This window comes from Eschrichtius robustus, chromosome 20, assembly GCF_028021215.1.
Source record: "Eschrichtius robustus isolate mEscRob2 chromosome 20, mEscRob2.pri, whole genome shotgun sequence".
NCBI classification, from domain to species: Eukaryota; Metazoa; Chordata; class Mammalia; order Artiodactyla; family Eschrichtiidae; genus Eschrichtius; species Eschrichtius robustus.
The window spans coordinates 20693350-20712579 of record NC_090843.1 but is presented as its reverse complement, the minus strand read 5'-3'; positions in this window follow the sequence as shown (position 1 = coordinate 20712579).

The following is a 19230-nucleotide window of genomic DNA, read 5'->3' as shown; positions in this document are numbered from 1 at the left end:
TGCCCCCCTCTCCATCCTCTCCTAACCCCCAGGTCATCTCCCCTGGGCTGAGGAGAGGCTGAGATCCAGGATTTGAGGGGTAGGGCTCAGGTAGGCATGGGGGGTGGGAGAAGTTGTAAAGGCCTAAATTTTCTGTTCTCGTTTTAACAAGAAAGAAAGAAAAAGAAAGGCAAGATCTAGGTTGATTCTTCAGGGAAAGGGCTATTTCTGTAGTAAGCAGCCCAGCAGGCAGGAGTCACCTTCAAGAGGAAGGGAGGGGGCTAGGGCAGAGATTTGAGAGCAGGATGGCAGTCCTTCCTGCCATCTAACCTCCTTCCCTCTGGCTACATCCCTGGTCCTGCCTAAGGGTAGATGGGAAATAATGCGCACTCCCTTCTCCCAGCATCTTTCTTCAGTCTGCCTCTTGTCTGACTGAAGGGTGACATTTCAGTACCAGTCTTTTTGGCCTCCACTCCCCCAGAGAGTGTACCCCTCTTTCCTAGGGCCTCTCTTCCTGCTATTCTCCAGTGTTCCTTGGCCATGGCTCCAGGAGTCACCCTTCTCCTCCCTCCTGTCCCATCTCTGCCTCCCGGGGCCCCTTCTTCTGCCCCTCTGCTCTCCACTTCACCTTCACTTGTGATATCTCCTGCCAGCAGCGTGCCTTTTACAGGTCAATAAAATTAGCGACTGGGGGCAGAGGGAGGGGGGCAGGGGCCCAGGGGTGCTAAGCTCAATGGCCTTGAGTGTGGCTGGATGCACGGAGTCCGGATGCCTGTCATTCCAGGGCTAAACAGTGACAGCTGAGGGACCTGAGTTGGCGTTGAGGGCAGGGGTGGGGGTGGCGTGGGGTGTGTGTGTGTGTGTGTGTGTGTGTGTGTGGCTGTGTTGCTGGGAGAGAGATGGACTGAGGATAAAGATGACCTGGGCACCTAAAGGTCCCCTCGGTGGCCTGAGCCCCTACACAGCTGACCCCTGGATGGGGGGGGCCCTGACTTTAGAGGACGTGTCCTATCGCGCACCCACCTTGCCTGGCTGGGAGAGCTTTCCTGAGCTCAGATGGAAGGGGGAACGCAGACGAGGAGGGGTTCCCGGGCTTGCTTCTTCGTGTGAGGGGGTCTTCATGTGGAGTCACTGCCTCCAGGGCACTTGGGTAAGGCTGCCTGAAGGAGGGCATTTCATGAGGTCCTCAGGACCCAGGAATCCTAACTCCCAGCCCTCAGAATAGCGAGAGCTCCAGAGCCTCCCTAGTGGCCCGGATGCTCCCCCCCCCCCCTTTATGCCCACCTGAATAAACCGGCCCGCTCCTCCCGGCGGAGACTCGGGGAGGGGCTCGGCCGCCCCTCCCCCAGGCCCCGCCTCCGCCCCGCCCCCGCCCCCGCCTCGGCAAGCGCGTAGCCGCTGCGCTACGGAGCGCGGTGAGAGCAGGTGGCCGCGGCGGGCTCGTCTGTGCCCCGCAGGTAAGTCAGCGACGCAGGCTGGTCCGCGCTGAGGACCTCGAGGGCAGTGCGGGAGAACAAGGCAGCCCCTTCCACCTGTCCTGTGCCCTCGCCTCAAAACTGGGGGACCCCAAGGGGCAGGGAGCATATCCCTATTGGCTCTAAGCACTGATGCTGGGCATCCGGGTAGCGGGTGAGACTAAACTCTGGAGAAGTTTAGAGGGTCACGGCTGGCTTTCCTCGATGCCGAGGCAGGCTGTGAGGGACGGGAAAGGACAGAGCCGGGCCTAAGGCACGCAGCTTTCTGGAGGAGAACAGGTTACGGGTGGTGACTGCGGGGCTCCGGGTGAGGAACCTCATTGACTCAGAGTGCCCCGTGCCTCATTCAGTGCAGCGCCCTACTCCCTCCCCCCACTTAGGGGGTGCTGGGGTGACCCAAACGGCCTCTGAGGGAAAATGCGGTAAGAGACACTGCATCCCTGAGTTGGAGCCTGGGTTTTCTGGTGTGCCCCAGGGCACCTGCATCATTTCTTTACACCCTGGAAACAGATGTGTGGGGGTGAAGGGGATGAGGGAGCAGGGGCTGGTCCAGATGGCCTGGGGAACCCAGAGAGCCTGGGGACTGAATAGGTCTTCTCTGCGTCCATGTCCCAGAGCCGGATGGGGGAGGTGATCACAGAAGTGGGCGTTATTGTAGACGTGGGTGCATTTGCACCTTCTGTGTTGGGATTTGGGCTGTAGGAGAGGTGTCCTGCCTCCTAGGACCTCAAGGAGGGCTTCCTGGAAAAGGAGGTCCTGGGTTGACAGCGCAGATGGGCTGCTTAGAGCTCTGAGCCACAAGGGAGAGTCCGACTGTGGGCCCAGCTGCTGTGTTAGCGTAGAGCAGAGGACCCCAGATAGCAGAAAGGAGGGAGGTCGGGATGCTGCCGTCTGGATCCAGCCAGGACCCCATGGACCTTCTAGAGATCATCACAAGCCAACAGACAGACCAAGATCCAACTCAGGTGGCGGGGCTTTCTGTGTCTGTCTAGTTTCCCCATTCCATTGTCTCCTCTCACCACATACACTGTCACTGTCAGGAAGTTCTCTCTCATATCTGACCTTCATCCCTTCTGCTTCTGTGCCAGCTTCTTGCTTCTGGGAGGCAATGTGCTATGGTGGAAAGAGTGGGGACTCTGGGGTCACTTAGACTTGGGTTCTGTCACCTCTACCTACTGTGTGACCTTGGGCGAGTCAGTTCACCTATGAGTTCGCTTCCCCACCTGTAAAATGGGGATAATAATAGAACCCACCTCATAGGGTGGCTGCAAGGATTAAATGAGAATGCGCACATAGAGTGCTTAGCACAGTGCCTGGCGCCTGGTGAGGGCTCAACAAGTGCAAGTGTCCCCTCCTGTGTAGGACAGCAAAGCCGATCTGCCAGGGGTAGGGGTGGGGTTGGAAGTTCTTTTTTAAACTTGGCCAGAGAGAGCCGTGCCCTTCACCCCCACCCCCACCCAGCCCCTGCTGGTCCCTGGATCTTGACTGGATCTGTCTGGGCTGCCCAGGGCCCCTCACCACCTTCTCCCTTAGTCACCCTGTTTTTTGTCTCCAGGGTGAGAAGACAGGGCAGGGACCAGCAGCAGCCCACTTGGGGAGGGCTATGCCTCAGGGGAACAAACTGGCTTAGAGACCCAACCAAAAAAAAAAAGGCCCGTTGTCATCACCTCTCTGCCCTCCCCACATCCAGAAATCCACAGGTTGGGATCAAGCTGCACTAAATTTTTCCAGGAAGATAAATAATACAAATGACTGAAAGTCCTGTTTGGGGATTGTCCAAGCTGCCCTCCAATGGAAAGACAGCTCCAGTTCCTGGTCCGAGTTCTGGAGGCTGCCAGGGAAGTCTGGGTCTAATAAGCGCCCTTAAACCTGGGCAAGGGAGGGGGTGCCCGTACCCTGGCTGGGTGCTTTCAAGGTCTCTGCTCTGGCCCTCCTCTTGCCATCCCTCTCCCTGTGGGGTGAGGAGTAGTCAGCAGGGCCAAGGGGATGAGCCTGGGTATCCCCTTCACGACCACATGCGCCATACCTGTGACTCCGGAGGTCCCTGCCCAGAAGGTCGCCGGCTTGCTCCCAGCACATGCAAGCCTCTTCCCTGGGCCTGTTCTCCTCAGGGCAGGTCATGCCACTCGTGTGTGTACCCCTAGACCTGAAGGACACCTGAAGATGGCTAAGGGACAGCTGTTTGCAGGGCATGAAGATGGAACCAGGATGTGAGTTGAGGCTGGGTGTCGACCTCCATGCCTATGAGTCCCTTGCAGTGTAGAAAGGAGCTGGCAGTAGGAAGGGGGGCTGCTGGCGGGGCGCAGGGTGGGAGTGGAGCTGTCGCTCCCTATACAGAGTTGTTCTGCAAAACTCCCAGGAGTCAGAGACATCTAAATTGGAAGCTGGTCTTCCAGGACCTTATGAAAGTGTATTTGTCAAGGTGGGAGGTTAGAACTTATTTTATTTTTTTATTTTATTTGGTTTGATTTTGGGCTGCACCACGCAGCTTGCAGGATCTTATTTCCCCAACCAGGGATCAAACCCGGGCCCTGGCAGTGAGAGCGCTGAGTCCTAGCCACTGGACCGCCAGGGAATTCCCAGAACATATTTTCATTAGCAGTTTACTAGCTCGATTTATAACTTTTAAATATTTAGACATGGGCAGGTGGGCCCGCATTTGTCCTCCTGCTCCAAGCCCTGCAAATGTTAGAGGTGGGCCTGGCAGCATCTGTGACCGAAACCGCTATTTGGTGAATTCCCTTCCTGCTCTCTCTGTCCCCCAATAGCACCCCTGTAAAACTGGGCTTAGGACACGCCCACCTGGACCAGGAAGGAGTTTCAAGGTGAAATGGAGACTGTCAGCTGCCACCGACAAGCAGTCCCCCCTTGGGCCTGCTGACCTCATTCTCCATGCCAAAACTGGGACATTTAAAAACTGTCCTGTGATGCTTAAGAGGGAAGGGATGAGGGGGAGAGAGGTTGCTTATCTCCTGACTGTGGGGCGGGTGTGGGCACTCACTGGACCCAAGGAGCAAGGAGGGAGTTCAGTGGGGCTGCAGCAGCAGGAGGGATGGAAGTCAGACTGGGGGAAGATCAGGGCTGGACCATTTCTCCAGCTGCCCTTCTCAGAGGGCGCTGGACCTGCAGCTAAGAAGGGGGCCATGTGTCTGGAATGTGGGTCCTCCTCTAAGTTTGGATCTTGGGCTTTGGATGAGGAAGAGTGTGGGGGCCAGCTGGCCAGGCAGTGGGGGTCATCCTCAGCGGGAAGGAATGGCACGTTGGTCTCGACTGTAGCTGGGTGCCCTGTGGCACCTGAACGCACCGTCTGTTCAGAACAAGAGACGCGCGGCCTTCTTGTGGTCGTCTCTGACTCACTCACGGATCCTGATTGGGCTGCTTTAGGATCAAACCTGCTGCCTTGGCCTCATTAGCGCTGTGAAGTGCTCGGTTGAACCGGACACACACACACTCGCATTCAGACACACACCCAGGCAAGCATGCCCGCCTACACTAACCCACAGACGTCACTGAACGGTGGCGCACCCCTAATCACCACTCCAAGTGCAATCCGAGATACAGATCCCCCGCGGACCCGTCCTGACACGCGTGCACTACACCAACTCCTTTGCCTTCACTACAGTTCACATTCCCTCTCCCCTATTGGTGACTTTTCATTCACCTTGGGTGACCCACCAGCTCCAGTGGCAAGGGCTTGGCTTACTTGAGGGTGACTGGGGGCCAGCTGCCTGCAGGGGTTCAGCGTTAGGGGCAGGAGGCAGCCATGCCGCCCTCCTGGGACTCCCCGCAAACCCCGCCAGGCTCAACAATCGGCCCCTCTGTTACCCCGCGGCTCGCAGCGAGTGTCTCCAGGTCCCTGTGTAGTTCTGGAAGCCTCTCAGCCTGTATGCCTGTCTGTTCCTGTGTCCCGTGTGCTCTCTGGGCGGCCCTCCCCCTGCTCCTATGCCTGTCATTTTCTGTCCTTCTCTGAGTCTCTCTTTTTCTGTGTGTCTTTCTTTATTCCTCTCCCCTTTTCTCTGTATATCTGTCTCTGTCTCTCTTAGTCTCTTTCTGTGTGTGTCTCTGCCCTTCCGTCTGTCTCTCTGGCATGGACACATGTCTCCTCATCTTTCCTTGTCCCTTGGCTCTGTGTCTCTGATCGTGTGGCGTCTCACTAGTTCGTCTTTCTGTGTCTGTTTGTCTTTGCCTCTCCCCATCTTTGCCTCTAAGTCTAGGTCTCTGTCTCTCCAATCTCTTTTCCTCTCATGAGGCGTCCCAGGGAACAGGACAGCCAGGTGTCTCTGAGTGCAGAAAAAGGTGATAAAGCATCCTCAGGCACTGCCATCACCTCTGGCCCCTCCAGCTGCCAGGAGGGAGGAGGACTCTCAGGTTGTGGGGAGGACTGATGTCGGCCCACCTGCCCCAGCTCCTCTGTTGAGAACTTGAGAATTTGGGGGCTTTGGCTCCAGACGGAAATATTCAGCATCTTCTTCTGCAACAAGGCCCCGGGTCATAGGCCTGGGAGCAGGGCTGGGGGTTCAGAGTGACAAGGGAGGGAGCCCCTTGTCTGTGGCCTTGAGCCGAGGGAAAGGTGTTGGGGACTAGGAGTCTTCCTCAGAAGAGGCGCTGACCAGAAGAGGCGCTGACCATAAGCGTCACTGACCACTGACGCTTTTCTTTTTCCTCGAAGCAGCCAAGCTCAACGCACCCACCCCAGGCCCCAGCTTCCAGATCCAAACCACCACTGTGCTCCCCGCCCTGTTCCAAACATTTCTGCCAACTGCCCCAGGGCCGCGGGGCCTGTTCAAACAGCCTCCCTGCCCTCTCCCCCAGCCTCCCCACTTCAGGGGGCCTCTCCTCACTGCCACAGCTTCTTGGCTTCTCTTACAGGAGCGGCTGTGTTGGCTGTTTGTTTATTTGACTAAGGTTTCCTTGGGTGGGGTGAGGACCGACTCCATAGGTGCTTTTTTCCCCACTTCAGATGCCCAGGCCAGAGGCCAGGCCGGGCCCTGCCACGCTCCAGCTGCCCTCACTGCCCTCCCACAGCACCCCCATCAGCCTCTCCTACCTCCCCAGGCCCCAGACATCTCTACCCTCCTGATCTCAGGTCTGTTGGTTCCTACATCTGATGCCAGCGACCCCCTCCCACTGGCCGGGCAGGAGAGGGAGCTATGACACAACCCTGTAACCCCCATCCCTCACCTGGGGTTGGCGGAAATACCCTGAGAAGGTGTTGGGAACTGGATCCCTTGGGTTCTCTGGGGGTTCCCAAAGAGAACACATGGGGTGTAGTCTTCAGAATGTGGGAGAAGTCTTCCCACCTGCCTACCCACCCTCACTGGCTGAGCTTGGAGCCAGTGGTAGAACAAGACTTCAGCGGAGGAATATTTCTGTAATGGGTTTGAGGCCCTTCCCAGGATTCATCCCAGAATGATCTCCCTCAGACTCCAAGGGCCATTCTGTCCCTGGATTTTGTATGGTACTGTACTGTGTACTGTACTGCCACATCCCACCCTGTGAAACCTGGAGAGGTCATGAAGTCCCCATCCAGGCAGAGTCTGGGCTCGACGCCAGGTTTCCTCATTCCCCACAGCTAGGCCTCCTCCCCGGGCTGAGCCAGAACTGCTCTGTGGGCAAAAAGGAGCCCAGGCTGCCTTGGCTCTCCCTGCATCTCACCCTCACCCACGCCTCCTCCATCTTCACGGGCTGCATTGGAGACTCCTGGTCCCCACCCGTGTCTCCAGCTGGGAAGGGAGTGTAGGGGCACGAGTCTTGTGACCTTGTTCTGAGATCTGCTGTCCTAGTTAGCGGCTTCCTGAGGGGAGAGGGACACGAGAAGCTTTTAGAGATGGTTGCAACCATCTGGGTGCTAATTGAGAATGAGACTGTCCCTAGGTTGAGGCCGGGGACAGCTATTCCGGGGCTGTGGGATGAGGTGTGGGAGCAGAGAGGCCAGAGGGGGGATCAGGAAGTTTCCCCAAATAGCCTGGCCATCAGCCAAATGTGGGAGCCAGGCCTGGGGGGTGGGGCAGGGTGCCTAGCCCAGCTGGGGTGGGGGTGGGGCAGCTGGCCAGTTGGCACATGGGCTTGGACCTTGGGAGGCTGGGCAAGGAGCAGAAATGAAGCAGAACTGGTACTGTCCCCTCCTTTCTGCTGAAATGGGCTTCTCTAGAACCTGGTGTCATGAGTAAGAGGGGGTTAGAGGTGGAAGACTGTTTCCTTGCCCTGTCTCTTTACTCTCCTGGGGCTTTTGTAAGCCCTAACCCATCCCCCCGCCCCTCACCCTGGTGATACTGATTTATTCATTCATTCATTCAACAAATATTTATTGGGACTTCCCTGGCGGTCCAGTGGTTAAGAATCCACGCTTCCATTGCAGGGGGCACGGGTTCGATCCCTGGTTGGGGAACTGAGATCCTGTAAGCCGTGCGGCACAACCAAACAAACAAACAAATATTTATTGAGCACCTACTATGTGTTACAATTTGCTAGGCCCTGCCCTGGGAATTCAAGGAGGAATAAGACAGGGGGAATAAGAGAGCACAGGAGGAGGCAGGGAGGACGTCTACCTTAAAGAGGGCAAGGAAGGAAGGCCTCTCACGGTATTTCAGCATCAGCCATGAGAAAGAGAGGTAGGAGCCAGGAGGAAAAGAGCGCTGCAGGCAGTGAGAACAGGTTCTGAGACCCTCCGAGGTGAGGGAGAGCTTGCTGTGCTCCGGGGAGAGAAAGAGCCCGGTGTGGCTGGAGTATCATAAGAAAGGCAGGGAGAGGTACGAAAACAGATCCGAGGGGCACAGGATATTTTGACCTGGACATTTTGACCCAAAGGATGTTTTGAATGCAAACATTTTAAATCAAAACATACCAACACTGAAGACTTTTTTAGAAAGTGTTTTCCAGTTTGAACTCTATTCATCCAGCTTAACTCTTGATCAGATTTTTCCATTTTTCCTCTACAATTAAACAAATTTCCTTTTTTTTTCCATTCTATTTTAATTTTACTGAAATTATTTTCACTGGCATCAATACTGTATAGATTTTGCCGCCGAGACTTGATTCACTGATCAATTTCACAACGATCAAAGACCCCAACCCTAGTCTCTTCCATTGCGTGAGTGACTGGGTAAACTCCAATTTTGGAAGATTCAAATGTAAAAAGAGATTTGTGATCAAGATTGGATTCCTGTGTCCACTTTAGTCAATAACGAGTCTTCTTGTATCTGGTTCTAGCTGTTACCAGTGTTACTTCTACCAGCCATAGCCTTAGGTGGAGAGTTGCATTTATATCTCAGTTAATCTGTGGGCGGGATGGTGGGTTGCAGAGGAGAAGGGTTTTGGGGAGACGGGTAGGGGCCAGATCTTCCAGGCCGTAAGGATTCTCTTAAAGTGAAGGAGGGACTTCCCTGGTGGTCCAGCAGTTGGGACTCGGCGCTTTCACTGCCATGGCCCAGGTTCAATCCCTGGTGGGGGAACTGAGATCCCGCAAGCCGCACAGTGCGGCCAAAATAAAAAATAATAATAATATAATAAGATAAAAATCAGGGAGTTCCCTGGTGGCGCAGTGGTTTAGAATCCGCCTGCCAGTGCAGGGGACACGGGTTCAAGCCCTGGTCCGGGAAGATCCCACATGCCGCGGAGCAACTCAGCCCACGCGCCACAACTACTGAGCCTGCGCTCTAGAGCCCATAAGCCACAACTACGGGGCCCTCATGCCTAGAGCCTGTGCTCCGCAACGAAGAGTAACCCCCGCTCGCCACGACTAGAGAAGCCCACGCGCAGCAAAGAAGACCCAATGCAGCCAAATAAATAAATAAATAAATAAATTTTTAAAAATAAAAAATAAATTAAAAAAATAAAAATCAGATTTGATATTTAAAAAATAATAATAAAATAAAGTGAAGGAGAAACCTTTGGAGGTTTTAGGCAGGAGAGTGACAAGTTCAGATCTGCCTTTTAAAAAGGCTCTTCTGGCCATGTGGAGAATAGACTGGGAGTGTGGGAGGTGGAGGAGTGGAGGCAGGGAGGCTGGTGAGGAGGCTATTGTGCTAATCCAGGTGGTAAAGAGAAGTGAACAGATTGAAGGCAGATTAGGGAGGTAGAAAGGGCCAGGTAATCCCATCCCACTCCCTGGATCCCAGCATGGCCCTCCCCACTCCCCCAGAGTGACCTCCATGTCATTCCTCACACCCTCAGCTCCTGCCCCTCCCTTCCTCTGAGGCCCCAGACACCCCAGGGTCTGACCACTTGAATTTTGCACAGGGTAGAGACGGAGAACTAGGGTGTTTTCCCTGGGGCTCCCTCCCAGTCTGTCTCCTGGCTGAATGTGGCGAGGGAGGGTCAAGGATGCCCTGCTGAGCTTGGGGTGGGGGGCTGGGAGGGGTGGGGATGGCCCTCAGGTCCACCTGCCCAGAGCACATGGCTGGAGCAGCCAGGGCGACCACAGATCTGGCCGTGAAACAGACCCAGACACAAGGCGCTTGTCTGGTCTGTGGCTCCGAGCTCTGGGTGTGACCCTGGGCAGGGGTACAAAGGGGCCTCTGTCGGTGCGGGACACAGAGCCCACCTGGGCCAGGCCAGGCGCCTGAGGAGTAAGGGAGGTGGGCCTTGGGGTGCTTGAAGGGAGAAGGCTTGAAGTAACTGACCTGATCCTCAGTCTCCTCGCCTGTAAAATGGAATCTTAATCCCAGCCTCCCAGAACTAGCGCATCGTCAGGACCCACTTTGTTGACTGACTAAAGCATCACCTTCCTGGAATCGTGTATTTTTTTAAAATTAATTAATTAATTAATTTATTTATTTTTTGACCGTGTTGGGTCTTCGTTGCTGCGCGCGGGCTTTCTCTAGTTGCGGCGAGTGGGGGCTACTCTTCGTTGTGGTGCGCGGGCTTCCCGTTGCGGTGGCTTCTCTTGTTGCGGAGCACGGGCTCTAGGCGCACGGGCTTCAGTAGTTGGGGCGCGTGGGCTCAGCAGTTGTGGCGCACGGGCTTAGTTGCTCCGCGGCATGTGGGATCTTCCCGGACCAGGGCTCGAACTCATGTCCCCTGCATTGGCAGGCGGATTCTTAACCACTGCACCATCAGGGAAGCCCGTGGAATCATATATTTTTAAATATTATTTAACAAACACACAGTGTACGATGTACCTGTTTGCTAAACACTGTACAAATATTGACTCATTTAATCCCCATAACAACTCTCTAAGAAAGATACTATTTATCCTTATCTTACAGATGGGGAAACTGTGGCACAGAGGTGGCCAAGGTGCCACAGCTGGGAAGTGGCAGGGGCAGGATTTGAACCCAGTGTGGGGATATGGCTGTACTATGCTGCTTCCCTAAAGGGTGAGCCTCCCTTAGGCCAGGCAGCTAAAGCATGAGCGGGGTGGTGGGTGGGGGGGACCTGATTCTTCAGCAGGGATGTAAGGGGATTCTCTCCTATCCCAGGGCCTGGCCCTTAGGGCAGGGCTAAGAGCGTAGTGGGAGGGAGAGAAGTCAGACTCCATGGGAGGAGTCCTGGGATCAGAGACCCAGGACAGGAGAAGGGGGTGGAGCAGGGATTTCCAGGAGCAGGTCACAACCCTGCCACCTTTGGCCCAGTTGTGGGAGCAGCTGTGTCCAGCAGAGGCTGGGGTAGGTTTGGTCCTCCTTCAACTAGGACGAGTCATACCTGTGGGGTGCGAGACTTGGAGCCACATGGTTGGACATGAAGCATGGACATGGAACAGAATGGCGTGAGGGATTTGGCCAAGAGGCTGAGGATGCTGGGGAAACAGAGTCCAAGCCCACAGCGGTGGGGACCTTCAGTCTTCATGGTTAAGCCTAGGGGCATGCGCAGAACTTGACTGCCCGAGAAAGGAGGCGGGGCATCCCAGGCTGAGGTCAAAGAGGTGGGTCCTTTTGATCCTAAGCAGCAGCGCGGCTCTGGACAGGACAGTGCTGGAACTTGGTCTTCCAGACACATCTCTAGGCCTGTCTGCTCTTCAGAATCACGTGGGTGCTTGTTAAAAAGGCAGACGCTGAGCCTCACTCCAGCCCCTGAATCCAAACCCCTGGGATTGGGGCCCAGCCCAGGATGCCCAACAAGCTCCCAGGTGATGTTCAAGTGGCCAGCCATTTGGGAAAACTGCAGGGTGAGGGGTTCTCACCCTTGGCTGCACATGAGAATCACCTGGGCAGAATTGAAAAGTCCTGGTGCCCAGGCTGCACCCTGGACCAAGCTCATCAGAATTCCTGGGGAAGGGCCCCAGCAACATTTTCAAAGCTGCCCAGGTGATTCCAGTGAGCACCCACAGTTGAGGACCCTCAAGCAGGCCTGTCCCTCATATCAGCCAGCTCTGGGCTGAACTGTCCCGTCCTCAGAGAGGCCTTTTCCTGGCCTCTTGTTCTCCCTGACCTTGTGTGTTTATCTGCTTGTTGACCTGACCATCTCCCTAGATTGCAAGCTCCATGAGGGACCCTTAGGACTTTTGTTCACTGCTGGATCCCCGGGGCATAGAATGGAGGGCCTGGCATATAGTAGGTATTCAACGACTGTCTATTGAGTTTATCGAGCCCCTACTCTGTGCCAGGCCCAAAGGGAGACACTCTCCATATGTATCTCTTAATTTTCCCAACAACCCTGCAAGGTAGATACTATTGTGCCCATTTTACAGATCAGAGGGGTGAAGCGACTTGCCCAAGGTCTGATGGCTCCAGAGCCCAGGCTCTGTCCTGGGCCCCGAGCTGCCTCCCAGCCAAGGCCTTCTGGCAGCCTCTACTGTGGGAGGCAGCCTGGCAGCCTGGAGGCTGAGCGGAGGGCCTGGGGGGCATAGGGCATGTTGACACAGCCCATCCCCAGGGCGTTTCTTGGAACCTCTCTGCTGGTTTTGAAAGGCTTCCTTCATGGCCTGCAACGGCCATGTGCTTCCACCCACCCGACTGATTTGAGAGGAAGACTCCTTGATGTGGTCGGCAGCTGCTCCCTGGCCAGCAAGGTGGACCGCGGCCACCCCACCATCTCCCTCAGCCACTGGGCTTGGAGTCTCTTCCCTCCCTCCTGCCCCAGGTGACCCCAGATTCTCAGGGTCATCCTCAGCCTCCCCCTGCCTCCATCCTTCTGAGGTTAGGATGCGTTAGGTTCGGTTACTTATACTGAGGAAGAGGAGAGGACCTCAAAGTCCGGTGGGGTGGGAGCATTCTGCTGGACAAACTAACTAAATAAAAGCATCAGGAAATGAAGGCTGGGTTGGGGAAACTCAAAGATCCTAATTTCCTCAGGGTTGATCCTGGCTGGTAGTCAGGGCCTCTCCCAGCCTCTTCTGAATGCAGCTCTTTAAGTAAGAGGGAAGGTAGCCAAGGTCCCAGTGAGGACCCCTGGGCCCTCAGCCTTTCCTTCTCTTCCATGGGGCAGTACGGGGAAGTCCCCCCAGTAAGCTGACTGCCTTCTAGACTGCTGCTTTTGCAATGAATATTCTGGGGAGGGGGCTACCCCTGCTGTGGACACGCCAGTTCCCAGCCTCCTCTCCTCCAGCTTTGGCCTCTCCTACACAACACAGGCAGCTTTGCCAAGCTGAGTGAGGAGGTTGAAATAATTTCCATTGCATTGGTAACAAACACAAGTTGGATATAGCTCTGGGCTGGGAAAGCCTGGGGACGGGCTGATAGCCTTGTGAGGCAAGATGATAGGCAGGAGGGGAGGGGTCTAGTCTGGATATGGGGAAGGGCACCCTGTGTTGGGAAAGGGGGTCGTTGGTGAGGTTTTGGGGGCTCTGCCCAGGCCCGTGTGTCTTCCCTCTCTTTTGCCCCATTAGTTTCCATTGCACAGCTGTGAGGAAGTTCTTTCTGCAGTCTTACCACTGTCCCTCCTGCTTTAACTAACAATGTCATCCCCTCACATCACAATGGCTCTTTATAGCCTGCAGGGTATTTTCTATTTGTTATCTTATTTAATCTTCTTAGCTGCCAGCCTTGGGTTAGGGGAGTTATTATTAGTTATTGTTATTGTTATCCCCATTTCACAGATCAGGAAACTGAGGTGTGGGGAAAAGGGCCGTGTTCCCAGTCACAGGTCAGTAAGTGGCAGAGTTGTACTTAAATGCATGTTTCCCTGATTCCAACTTACTCCAGTTCTCATGAGACTCCCCCAGATTACTTTCACAGACACACACTTATCCCCTCCCCTGGCTCCTCCCCCTTCCATCTCACCACAACTCAGAAGCAGCCCAGGCCTGGAAAGGTCATCCTGTCCATCCCACTGCCTGTAAGCCAGTGCGATGGAGCCTCCATGTGGCCCATCTGTATTTGGAGCTCATCTGGCCATGTTTCCAGGAGAGGGTGATGGTGCCAAAGTCGGGGGAGTTGAAGGTGTCAGCTGCTGCTGCTTCTTTTTATCGTTTGTTTGTTTTATTTTATTTATTTATTTTTTATACAGCAGGTTCTTATTAGTTATCTATTTTATATGTATTAGTGTATATATGTCAATCCCAACCTCCCAGTTCATCACACTACCACCACCACCGCCCGCCACGTTCCCCCCTTGGTGTCTATACATTTGTTCTCTACATCTGTGTCTCTATTTCTGCCTTGCAAACCGGTTCATCTGTACCACTTTTCTAGATTCAACATACATGCGTTAATATATGATATTTGTTTTTCTCTTTCTGACTTACTTCACGCTGCTGCTTCTTTTTGAGCAAAGACTTTTAAAGTTTAATGTGATAATCTCATCCTGATTACTGAAAACTGAGGACCTCTTGCCCGTCCAAGAATCCACTACCGACCATGCATGAGGAGCAGGGAGACTGTGCTGGGCCCTCCCCGCCTCTCCACCCCCAGCCTCATGCATGTTGAGGTGGCTGAGACTTTTGGTTTTGTGTTTTGTTTTGTTTTTGTTTTTAGTGGAAAGAGGTATTTTTAGATCATGGTAGGCATGATTTGGGCCTCCCTACTTCAAGACCTGGACCAGGGGATCCCAATCCTTCCCTTTTACGTCTAAGAAGTTGATGTTCTAGGAAGAAACTGCTGGCGAGTCTGGGTGTGAAGCCAGTCAGAGGACACAGAAACTCAGGGACCCAGAAGGTCATCACATCTCCCCACCCCATCTTCCCGGCTGGGAAACCGAGGCCTGTGGCTGTTGTCACCACATCACGCCTGCCCAGAAGTAAACCAATTAGCACGGTGTCTGGTTCTGTGTTCCCAGCGCCTGTCTCATTAGTTGGGGATTTATGTCTCGGTCACCGTGAAGGACAACTGTCCCGGCTTCCACTGGGGGGAGCCCGGCCAGCCATAGAGCCCGGCAGTGGCAGGAGGTGGTGCCATCCTGCTTGGGGCAGGATGGGGATTTAATTTCAGAGGGATTTGCAAGAAGTGGGCGACGCCCTGGGCACATGGTGGCTCTGGGCTATTTTAGGAGGCAAAAGCCTGGCCCCGTGGGGGGAGGGCTCTCAGCCATTAGTGATTCTGCCCTTTCAGTGGGAACGGAAAGGACCCATGATGGACGGGGCAGGCCCACCTGAGGTTGGGGCTTCCCCCGCCTTCCTGGAACACAGGGGCCTAGAATTACTCTGCACCCCCAACCCCAGGTGGGGCCATGAGCAGAACAAGAGCTGCTGGCTGGGCAGGGGTCTTTGGCTCCTCTCCTGAGCCCCTTTGCTACAGGCTTTGCCTCAGCTGGGGCCCTTGGTGTTATTAGTAAGAATGATTAGTATAACCATCTCCTATCTTTGTGATAGGGATTATATTTATTGAGCACTCAGGGAAGGCCCTGTGGTGCAGGGAAAAGGGCACAGCCTTAAGGCCAGACATACCGGGCTCCCATTCTGTATGGGCCACTTCCAAGCTGGGGATAACAGCTTGTGTGTGTTACTTAAGTCCCTTCACCTCTCTGAGCCCCGGTGCCCCGTCTCTAAAGCAGGGACCATAACACCTCATTAATGATACCCGTTTTATTAATTGGGCACATATTATGTCAGGCACTCTGCAGGGGTGATCTCACATCACCCTCTGCCATGTTATTATGTGTTCTTTTTTCCTTTCTTTTAAAAAAAAATTTCTTTTTAATAAATTTATTTATTTATTTTTGGCTGCGTTGGGTCTTGTTGCTGCGTGCGGGATTTCTCTAGTTGCGGTGAGCGGGGGCTACTCTTCGTTGCCGTGTGCAGGCTTCTCATTGCGGTGGCTTCTCTTGTTGTGGAGCACGGGCTCTAGGCGCATGGGCTTCAGTAGTTGTGGCGCGCGGGCTCTAGAGCGCAGGCTCAGTAGTTGTGGCGCGTGGGCTGAGTTGTTCCGCGGCATGTGGGATCTTCCCGGACCAGGGCTCGAACCCGTGTCCCCTGCATTGGCAGGCGGATTCTTAACCACTGCGCCACCAGGGAAGTCCTATTACGTGTTAATTGTCCTGTTTTACAGATAAGGAAACTGAAGCTCAGAGAGGGAAAGTAACTTGCCTCAGCCCACACAGCCAGAGCAAGGAACCCGATCCATTTTTTGTGCCCACAGTGAGAGTTGGTTCATTCCTCAAAGCCAGCAATGTGTGTTGGTTGCATTTGGTGTGCCAGGCACTGTTCTAGGGCTGGGGGTTCATCACAGACAAAACAGAGGAAGAAGAGATAATGGGATGAGACTGAGCAGCAGGGAGAACTGAGTGGCCCAACTAGAGACTCAGTAGCTTTATTTAGACTAAGGGTCATTTTTCTGGTGGTATTGGAGGGGGAGGGCAATAACTAGGGGCCTGAGTCCCTCCTTGGATGAGTGATAGGTGGGAAAGGGGGCACCAGCACCACCTGGCACCTCCAGCTCTCATGACTAAGAAGAGGTTTTCTGGGTTTTCTTCCTCCTCACCCACCTTTATAGGAAAAAAGTCCGGGTGTATTGGGATAAGGACTTTAGAGGCACCATTACATAGAGGAAAGAGGCCCTAGAGTTTAGAGTCCACCAGATGGGGTTCAACTTCAACCCTTTCTAGCTGTATGACCTTGGGCAGGTAAACTAACCTCTCAGAGCTTCCCTTTCCTTATCTTTAAAGTGAGGAGAGGAATACTGACTTTTCAAGGCCATTTGGGAGGATACAATGGATCGATAAAGCTGTGGGAAGGGTCTGGAAGGCAGAAGGCTCACAGCTAAGAGCAGTGTTTTGTTTGTGTGCAGGGTTGGAGTTCAAGGGCGTGTTATCCCTGTGTATCTAGGTGAAGCCACGTCTTTGTGGTGGCACTAAGCTGGCAGTTGTGGTCCTGCTGAATGATTTCATCAGGCTGGGCAGAACGGGAGAGCCAGCAAGCCCAAACAAAAGGTCTGGTGCTCATAGTTCAAGAAATCACGCTCTGGGCAACGAGATGGGGAGGCTGAGCTTGCCAACATATCACGTGAAAATAGACATGGGAGGTTCCCTCAGCTCTATATAGAGCTGACTCAGGAGGGCAGAAAAGGTAAGGGCTGGGCAGCATTAATAGAGGACAGGATGGAGGATGGGGGAGGTGATTATCTCCTTTGCTCTGTTCTAAGCAGGACATTGGAAGCCTAAATAAGTTTAAGAGGGATATGAGTGGGGTCATAAAACCTCTGGAGACAAATTTTTATTGAGTTGTGCAGTTCAGGTCACTGGATCACCATGCAAGGGACTGAGCAGAAGGGAATGAGGAAAGGCCCAGAACTAGCCTATTCAGCACAGCGGGATGGCTGGGGCAGGGTTTGGGGGACACAGTTCAATACAGTATGATAAGTGCAGTGTTAGGGCCCATACAAGATGCCCTAGGAGCATGTAGGAGGGGCTTCCTGGAGGAGGTGGCCATGTAAGGGAAAGAATAGTTGAGGGAAATTGGTCTATTTTGCTGGGAGAAGAGACCCCTGAGGAAGAGGCTGCCAGCCGTCTTCGGCAGGCTGTGGAAGTTGGGGTGGGCTTTTTCTACATTACCAGAGAGCAGCTCTAGAACCCTTGCATAAGCATTACAGGAAAGCAACTTTCAGACCCCATATTGATGAGCTTTCTATCCTTGAGAACCATCCATCAATGGAACAGGCTGTGTTGTGAGAGAGTGGGTCATCAGTATAGTCAAGCAGAGGCCAGAGGGTAACCTGTCAGGGACAAGTTACAAAAGGGACAGGATGACCGCTAAGATCCCTTCCAAGTCTGAGCAACTGCAGTTCCCCATGGACAGACACAGGATGTGGACTGTGTCGGAGAGAGATGTGACTGGATCAAGTTAGAGGGTGGATGTGCTGGGGGATGGCGAGGTACCCGTGGTGGACCATGGCTGTCAGCCCCACCCTGCACTGATTGATTTTTGAGTAACCACTTTATTGAGATATGTCACATAGCTTACAATTCGCCCATTTAAAAAATTTTTTTATTTATTTTTGGCTGTGTTGGGTCTTCGTTGCTGGGCGCAGGCTTTCTCTAGTTGCGGTGAGCGGGGGCTACTCTTCATTGCGGTGCGCGGGCTTCTCATTGCAGTGGCTTCTCTTGTTGCGGAGCATGGGCTCTAGGCGTGGGGGCTTCAGTAGTTGTGGCGCACGGGCTTAGTTGCCCTGCGGCATGTGGATCTTCCTGGACCAGGGCTCGAACCCGTGTCCCCTGCATTGGCAGGCGGATTCTTAACCACCGTGCCACCAGGGAAGCCCAATTCGCCCATTTAAAGTGTACACTTTAATGTGGATTGACTCTTCGAGTGGAAATGAATTCATGCATTCATTCAACAACTCTTTACGTGGAGCATTTATTAGGTACGCATCAAGCTTTGCACTGGTGCTTCCAATATCTGGGAAATAAAGGCCCTGCCCCCATGAGGGAGACAGGCAAAAGCATTACATCCTGGGAGATGTGCTAAGAGGGAAATTAACCAGGGGCTGGGATAAAGAATAATGGGGCTGGGGAAATGGGGTCCTGGGGAGGTGATATTGGAGTTGAGGCCTGAGGGACAAGGAAACAGCCCTGTGAAGATCAGTTCCAGGCTGAGGGAGCAGCAGAGGCCTCAAGACAGGAGTGAGTTGGTGGGTGTGAGAAGCAGAAGAAGTGCTGGGAGGGAGCGGGCACGGCATCTCCAGGGCTCCCCACAGGGGGACCTCCTCTCTGGAAGGTCTCTTTCACGTGAAGCCTGCCCGGAGCATGAGGTGGGGTGAGCAGCAGTGGTACATCTTCTTTAGATACATGAGCCATTCCTATCCCCTTTTGGGGGGACTCCCCAATAGTGGAATGATGGCAGGTGCTGTTAGGAGGTTATGCCACTGGCCCCTGCCTCCTGCCCTCCTCTGCTTGGCTTCATACTTCTGCCTTGTGCCCTGATGCAGTCCAGACCCAGTGCACTGATTCCCTGGGAAGAATCAGAAATGTCTCCCAGCCGCACACACCGGTGACATTTCCCCAGCGGGCGCACTGGCCTGGTTTGATGCTCTGACCTCGGGGCAACCTGGAGTCTCCCTTTCAGTGCTCACTTCCTGAGTGACTTTGGGCCAGTTACTTAACATCTCCAATCTTTCATCTCCTGGTCTGTAAAATGGGAATCAAACCAATCTGGGCTGAGTTGTTATGAGGATTGAATGCCATCCTTCCTGGCACCCAGGAGGTGCTCCATGAATGTCAGCTTCCTCCTTCTCCCTGAACTTCCCCCGAGAAGAGGGGCTGGTTTACAAAGGGGTAGGGAAGGTCACAGCAGGCCACTGGGAGGTGGCCACTTTGGGGTCCCCTCCCCTAAGCTCTGGGACTCCTCGGAAGGCGAGGAGCACTCAGGACTGGCCAGCCCGGGGTAGGGAGGATACTCCCCCATGGGCCCAGCCCCGCCACCAGGAGACCCCCTGCGTCTCCCCTCCTCTCCTTCCTGGGGAGCCCCATC